The sequence below is a fragment of the Ptychodera flava genome (genome assembly GCF_041260155.1).
Source record: "Ptychodera flava strain L36383 chromosome 3 unlocalized genomic scaffold, AS_Pfla_20210202 Scaffold_26__1_contigs__length_13983176_pilon, whole genome shotgun sequence".
Lineage (NCBI taxonomy): Eukaryota > Metazoa > Hemichordata > Enteropneusta > Ptychoderidae > Ptychodera > Ptychodera flava.
In genome coordinates this window covers 1,316,359-1,324,893 of record NW_027248280.1, presented here as the reverse complement: position 1 = coordinate 1,324,893, position 8,535 = coordinate 1,316,359, and positions in this window count along the sequence as shown.

The window sequence follows — 8,535 nt, the reverse complement described above, 5'->3', positions numbered from 1 at the left end:
GTCGAATTCAGTGATACACTTTATAATATCGCAAGACATTTTTCATATGGTTAATAAAATTTTCAAAGTGTGGCTTGCCAAAACTATTCAATATATGGGATAGCTAATGTATATTTCACGGCTACTGATGCATGACACGTTATCATATTTAACGCCACGTGCGTTTTTGCTGATAAGGGAAACCTTGCGGCTATGTTATCTGTAAAGGAAATTGACGCCAAATATTGTAAGTTCTAGCTGTGTACTTCGACTAAAATGGACGAGAGCAACTGATAACAAGTCTTCGAATTTCTCTGGCAATGACCAAACATGTTTTAAGTTGCTTTAATAATTTTAAAGTATGATGTAGTGAGAAATACTAAGACACTGAACGAATAAAGAGCGCCTTGCTTCCTGCTCATGTTTATCGAGGTAGAATGCGTCTCGGACACAGATATTGGGACTCTCAAATGTGTACAATTATTTTCTGATCTACCATTTGTAGGAGCTTACTTAAAAGTTATTGGAGTAAGAAAAACTTTTTCACCGTCTTAGTGTTTCGAAAATCTAAAATTGCATTTTTCCCACAGAGGTTCCACAGGGAATAGCGGCCATTTTTACTCTTAAACATCTTTCTTGATTTGGTAAGATTAAGATTGAATATTTCATTGAGGAAAGTTTGAGCAAACGTTTATCTTCCGAGGCGCATACTACCCTTAGATGGTAAGCACGACAGGAAATGCAATAAGATTAATGGGCGTGGCGGAGCCGATTTCGAAGTATATAAATAATCTGGACATTCAACATTGCTTTAAATTACTTGCTTCACGTAAAATGGGATATAACTGATTAAGCAGTGTGAAATGCAGCTCTTCAAATGACGGCGTGAAACTTTGTTTGTGCGGACTATATTAGACCGAAGAAAATTTGACTCTTGACCTAGTTTCACAATTTCATAGGAAGCATTATAAGAATAAAATGGAATTCGGCAAAACCTATGCATCGCCTTTAATGCCCATTTATGCGCGTCCAGGTAGAGTTACGGAGACTGTAACTGTGTTTCTAACAAGTTATATATCAAGGTGTGTAGTTACCGGCAAATATGTTACGCTAAAGAAAGCTCCTTTTTATATCAAAGTGAAATCATCTTATACGAAAGATCACTGATTGAAATGTCACTTTCACAGCTTCGACTCGTTATTGTAGGCGCTTCATTCGCAAAATAGGGCAATGGTTAGAGTACCGGAGTCACTATTGGAAGATGCCGAGTTCGAGACCCATTAGGTCCAGAGTAACGAACTCTCTGTTGGAGGATGGTGAGTTCGAGACTCTAGCACAATGTTAGGTAATTTGAAAATCTCTGAAAATGTCGGGATATCTGTATGGTGACCAGTTATCATTTAGAAAATACATGGCATTCTAAGAGTGCGTCATCTAATTGACTAATAGGATCAGAAATTTGCAGTATATTGTTCATACCTTATCATGTCTACGCCACACTGCAATAGTGCGTTAATATGTAAGGAGCCCGTATATTTGACGAATACTTTCATGAAAAACACGATTGGAACTAATTTGGGAAAATTGGATGAGAGTAATTATTAGGAAAATGTAACGAAATCGAAATTTTTACAGCTGAAATTTTACAAAATGATAGAATAGTGTAAAATTTGAAATATTGTTCTCATCGAACAAAACAACGAAAACACAACGATTATTGCATACCTCTTTCATCGGATTCATTTTCATGAAAAAAAGTTTATTTTTGTCTAAATGTACTAAAGAAATGAGACAAAATGCTTAAATTTCTCTACTTAACGACTTTTGAGTCAGGGCACTTTTGAAATGCCCCTGACTTTTTCGTGAATTTCAGGCTTCATAAACATTAAATTGAGTCAGGGCACATTTTAAAAGACCCTGACTGACTTAACTGTAAATCAATCGAAAAGCTTCATTTTGGTCGAGGAAAAGTGACAAACTTAGATTATTACTAGTGTTTCAGTAATGAAGAAACTACAGACAAACTCTCATATTTTCATTCAAATATGAATATTGTTCAAATGTTTTGAACAATATTGCATTAGATACTATCATGCACTGATTCTTACTCAAAACATTTCAACAGCATCGTAAATTTTGAATAAAATTTTAAAGATGGTAAGCAAATATGGTGTAATATTAGACAAATTTCTAAAATTCTTGAGAAATGTTGCCAATCCAATTATCCCAATTTAGTTCCAATCGTGTTTAAATAGGGTGTTCACAATGACATCAATTTTCAAAACACCTGACATCACTTCTTGGTCTTCTTGCAAGAGGTCCATATATCTTTCTTTCATGAATTAAACTTTGTTTGTGTACCGTCTATTTACTGTCTGTTCTGTGTTATTTTGTGTCTATGTTTACAAATATTGTCTTACGAATTCCGACCTAGTGTTATTGGACTATGGATTGGTATGATTGCGATTATTTTTCAAAAGGCTTCATAGGACCGATAACTCCCCGAATGTTGTGTACAAATCAATTCACTTATTTGACTCAAAATAGACGCATTTCATAAATGGATATCAGAAACTCATTTCAGATAAAAATAAAAACACTGAATTTGCATTGTTAATAAGTAATGCATACACTTTGCACACGACACTCACCAAACCTATGACATCCTATGATATTTGTGAATTTCCTACCTTACTTGCATTAGGATAACACCGTTTGTAAGCATCGGAGTACCTTGATAACAACCCAAGTTGTGGCAACATGAACAAGACGGTTGGGCTTGACATTGATATTACTCTTATCGTCACACAGGCGATGCCATTTTTGCTTATCGCAGCGTTAATCATCACCAGTAATGTGTTGAACATCGTCGTTTTCAGGAATAATGACAAGATTTTGCCAATCGGAGGTCGATGCTTCGCTATTTCCCTTGCCACTGCCGATCTCCTAATGGGGTTTCTGTATCTTACATCTCTTGTCAGCTGTTTTTCACAGGAGCCTGTCCTCGAATCCGTTCACCCAATATGTGTTACTTTAGGCGCTTTGTATCACACTGCTGTGACGGCATCTACCATGTCTTTGACATGTATTGCTGTAGACAGATTCCTTGCCATACAATGGCCTCTTCGGTATCCCGTCTTGATGACAAAGAAGAGAGCAGTGGTGATGGCTCTGGCTGGTTGGAGTTACCTGGCGTCATATTCGATTTCTCTGAGATTCATCCTCGGTAGTGACTTTTACCGTTACCATCCCCCTTCCTATATGTGCGTCCCTGAATACGGCGGCCATGATATAGTGATACTCAGCGCCATCATGTGTAAGATTGTCCCATTTGGAATTATAATAGTGCTCTACGCTCGAATACTACTAATCGCAAGAGATCAGGTCAAGCGAATCAGCCATCATGTAACAAACAGTCATGAAAATGGAACGTCATCTGGAAATGGCACCAAAGATGCTACAAACTTGAAAGCAGTCAAAATATTCATTGCAGTAACAACTGCCTTTTTAATATCATGGACACCGTACGCAAGCATAATATTCCTTTCTATCATAATAGATACATCACGTGTAGATTATGTGCCAAACTGGATCGAAACACTTGCCTCGTGGTTTGTGGCGTCAAACAGTTTCTGGAACTTCATCATCTACAGTGTAATGAACTCTTCATTCAGGCGAGCAGTTCTCGTTTTCATAAAGAAATCGTTATGCTGTTCATATTCAAAACAGTCACGCGTAGAAAATATTAGCATTAATATTAAAAAATCTACGAAAACGAATGTCTTATCCTGAAAAGAAAGCATATATGGTGAGGATGTTTTCCGAGTACTGTTTAATGTTGGCTATTGAACCTGTTTCCGGATTTGGAGTCATCGGACGTAGATGTTTCCAAAATCACTATCATCGAAATTCTCGTACCATTTTAAACGTTCATATATTTCTTTAAGCTGAAGTGATTGTGGAATTATTTTCAATCACAAATCCTGTTTTCAGATTTTCATGACTTCCTCTTGTATGGCCGAACATGATATTTGTAGGTGCAGTGCATCATAAACACAGCAATAGCAAGTCATTGAACAAATAAATTTAAAGTCTCACAGACAATATTTTCATTAAACATACTTTTTAGAAAATTTGTTTATACAAATCATGCATTATCAGTATCTGGATGTAGAAATACATTGCACATAATAGATTCTTTAAAGTGTAAATATATTTTCCTTAAATTCTTGGGTATTTTAATTTCCAACTTTCTTTTCTTCATGTTGGGACACATTCGTCAATTTTGAATACTTTAAAACGTTGATTTCAGTGTCACGTTTTCTAAAATTCCTTCTTATTGAAGACTCCTTGTAGTGTACGATCTCGTAAATTTTACATCAAAATATCGGTATTAAAAGCATGATGTATGAGATAATCTACTTTTTCTGTCGTATTGTATGAATTTGTTCATAAGTGATATCGTGATTGTGATCGTGATTATCCTACGTGAGTTTGTGTCACTTGTAGCATGCTAGATGAGTACTCTTACCCATTCCGGACACCTAGTACCACCTGTAACTTCCAGTGGTTTAGGATGGTCCTACTTACCTTTGTTTATAACACATGTCCCATCGACATGGTAAAGTTCTAACTTTAATGAAAATGATTATTGGACCAGTTAAATGTCATGTGGTACCTTTCAGGTACCTAGAGAATAAATATTGTAGTATTAATAATAGGTCCCAGCACTTTGTGTTATAACTTCAGTCACAAAAGATAAATGGTTATGATTTAATAGACTGCACACGTTGTTGTGGTGAATTCCCGACATTAGACAGTAGATGTTTGATAAATTCATAATGAAACTGAACAACAAATCTTCGATGAAATTTCTTATGTCTCTCAGTGTGCGTAGATTTATTGTCTGAATTGGTCACTGCGTTAGAATAAAGGTACAGAAATCCCTTGATTCATGAGATTGACCTATTCAACAAGAGACTGAGGATGAACACAAAGAAAAGCATACGGAAATATGGCTTATTTAAATGGTCACGCGAAGCAGTTATCTTTACTTCACCTCTGTGAGCACAAGTATTTCCCGACATTTCATGATTTTCTTTAATTATCAATTATCGATACGAGGCTGATGTTAAATGCTATAAAAAATTAAGACTGTGGGGTTTATTATGATTTGTGTAATATGTATTTCTGCCAGGATCAATAACTACATATGTAGTTTAATGTAGGCCTATGGTAGGTTCAACATCGTAAATTCCAACCTGGAAAGATATTCAAGATACTAAGTTTTCCGGCAGGCGACATTTTCGTCAAATAAGAAGTTACAAAAGTAAGGAATTTTATCTCCTGCAAACGTTCATACAGTGCCGCCTGTGGCGGGGGTCAAGAGGTCATCGTGTGGGCTTGTACCATCCTCTTTTGCCCTGAGACGTCCTCCAGGCAAGACTGCCATTTCGGCAGCTGGACCTCATCTGAACTTTAACAATGGTAACGGTATTTATATAACATTCCTTTCTTCACAAGAAACCATGCCCCTATCCGTGTAGTACTTTTGGGGCATTCTTTCATACGCCGTCTAGGAAAATACACGAGCCGGAACTCACTCATTTTTTTTTCTGTTTGTTCAAAGCGTGTTTGTGAGGGGTACCAGCGGTAACTTTCTCGGAGGACATCGTACGTGAGAGACGTATCGCCAGATTTTGTATTTTCGACATCGGTACAAACGTTCTCTGCAGTGTGCATGATTCACCAGAGACCATTGCTCATAGGATTATTTTATTCATGCAGAATCTCCATCGGCATTTCAACGTTCGAATATTATCATTAGTTGTAAGCTAAGTTTTGCATCGTGCCCGGGGCCCGTGTACAGAAAACATCCGGGACTTCAATGCACGTGTAGACGCCCTGTACAACAACTTGAGGGAGTGTGCTGCGGCATTTTGTAATAATGACGTGTTTTGTAATAACTTACGCAAAATGTAATAAGGGGTATCAGCATTTTGTAATAACTGACGCATTTTGTAATAACGTCTGCAGTATTTTGTAATAAACCAGTCTACGCGTTTTGTAACAAGGGTATCAGCATTTTGTAATAAAAAATTGTCTACGCAAAATGTTACAAGGGTATCAGCATTTTGTAATAATTCGCACTTTGTAATAACAGTTAACGCATTTTGTAATAACTTTAATAACTTTTCCCAGTTTTAAAGCATTAACAAATATTTTATTGACTTTGGAATGGTATTACAAAGTGTGTGTTTACTCGTTAAGTAAGTAAAAAAAATGATCGCTCCCTGATTTCCATTTTAAATTAAAAAGACAATATTTAGATAGCTGTCAGTCAGTATTTTTACCATCTGATCATTCTTGGCAGGTAACTACTAGATTTTGACTAGTTTATTATCATACATTTGAGAGAATCATTGGTATACACAGTCAGTTGATTTATTAAATAGAGGATAACGACATTCTTTCTGATGTATTGCAGACAACCAGCAATCACCAGGTAGATACTCCGATAAAATAAAATATAAGACCATAAAATAAATTATTATACATCTGCCTTCGCAAACAATATAATCGAGCTTCCGTAAAAACGGGCACGTTATGGGCATGCAATAATCCCTTTACTTTCATATTTGATGATAAACATTGCATCATTGACTGGCTCCTTACTGAAACTCCATACTGTACTTTGAAAATGACTTATGATAAAAGAAACAGAAGTAAATGTATTACGACTGTTTGAAGGTGAAAAATATTATGAGGAATAATGAAAGTTCACCAAGACGGCACTGTACAAATATGGCACGACATCGCTGCTCGGCTCGTACATTGAATGTTGGATAAGCGCTTGATGTAAACAAAGATGGCGCTTACCCTTAACCCGCTCGCAGTTAAGAAAGCGATGCAGAATAATTGCCTCTAAAGTGTATGGAATAATGCATCGGAAACGACGGGTGCATATATTCTCGATAAAAAAGGAGATGTATGATAATAATTATTATGAAAATACCGCAAAGTAAGCACTCAGACATTGGTGCAAGGCATCTCCCGACGCGCTAAACGCGCTCTAATGACTACATGTATGTATCGTTATACATTCTTTGCGTTATTTTCGTAATAACCTTAAACTATACTGAAGTAATCTAAAGTAAACAAAACTAAAACTAAACTAAACTAAACTAAACTAAACTAAACTAAATAGTCAGAATAATCTGATGTTTTAGTGATTTGGCTTGTTTAGCTGCTAAGGGAGTATTCGTTATTTACGGGGAGGGGGTGGAAATCAGGGGGGGGTTGACTTTTACAAAACCGCTTTTTAGGGGGGGTCAAATTTTACAATCAATGATTGAAGGGGGGTCAAATTTTACAAAGGTTTCTATTGAGTTATGGAAAACAAAATTGACTTTAGAATTTCACCGAAATGTTGCTTGTGTAACCGATGTTTCGAGACGGCAGAATAATAACCGACCGAAGCTCAGCCAAATTTATTTCTCTAGCAGGGCCAACAAGTCCGAAACTGGCGTTAGCCTCTCTAGAGCAGCAACAGAGCATGTAGCCCTGAGTACAGGTCTGTGTGTTCCTGGCGTATACGGCCTCCACCACAGCCCTGCAACGGTCTGTGGAGATAACTGGGGTCTCTGTAGCGAGATTCAAAATGGGGATCTCCATGGGTAAACAACTTGTCGAGTATGTTATTTTTAGAAAATGAGCGGTTTTAGACGTTAGGAGAAGTCAATCGCATCTTTTCTGGGATTGGTTAGGAGGTAAAGGTAGGCAGGGAAAGGATTTTGCCCCAATAGAGCTGAATTTTGGCCAAAAAGACTGTTTAGTCTTCATTGCGGTCCAGATCCAGGCCGCAGAGACCTCAAGTCTGTTCAAAGACCATTGCAGGGCTGTGGTAGAGGCCATATAATGCTGGGAACACACATGCACACACCTGTACGCAGGGCTACAACACAGCATAGGGCATAAAATGAGGAACCAACACACAGTCATATAATGTAACAAACAACTTCTGTATATTACTATATTGTGTCAAATATCGGGGTCTACATATAAAATGGTAAACCCGTACTTCAAAACTATAAATATTACTCCATGGTAACAATAACCGTAATGATCGACCTCCCGACGGCAGGAGTCGAACACACTTTCAGAACAAAAACTCTGTTCAAACCCTTTCTAAATGCTCAACAATTTCTATGGAAAACTTAACGTTACCGCAGAGGTACCTAAGACTTGACCACACGGCTGGGAAACACACATACTTCACACGCGACTTTAACTAATGTTCGATGATGAGCACAATTGTAAGTCCCGCGTAATGTCTGCACAAATGAAAGTCGGCGACAACACACGCAATTCACTGCTAAGCAGCGTCCAGTTCAGCTACCACGGGAGCAGCCATCTTAGATCTTTGTTTACTTCCGATCAGGACATGCCGAACTAATCTGAAGTCTTCCTCTGCTAACTCTGCGCATCGACAAAAGTTCAGTGGAACAATCATAAATAATGTTCTCATGACAATCTCAGACATCTGACTGAACTCAT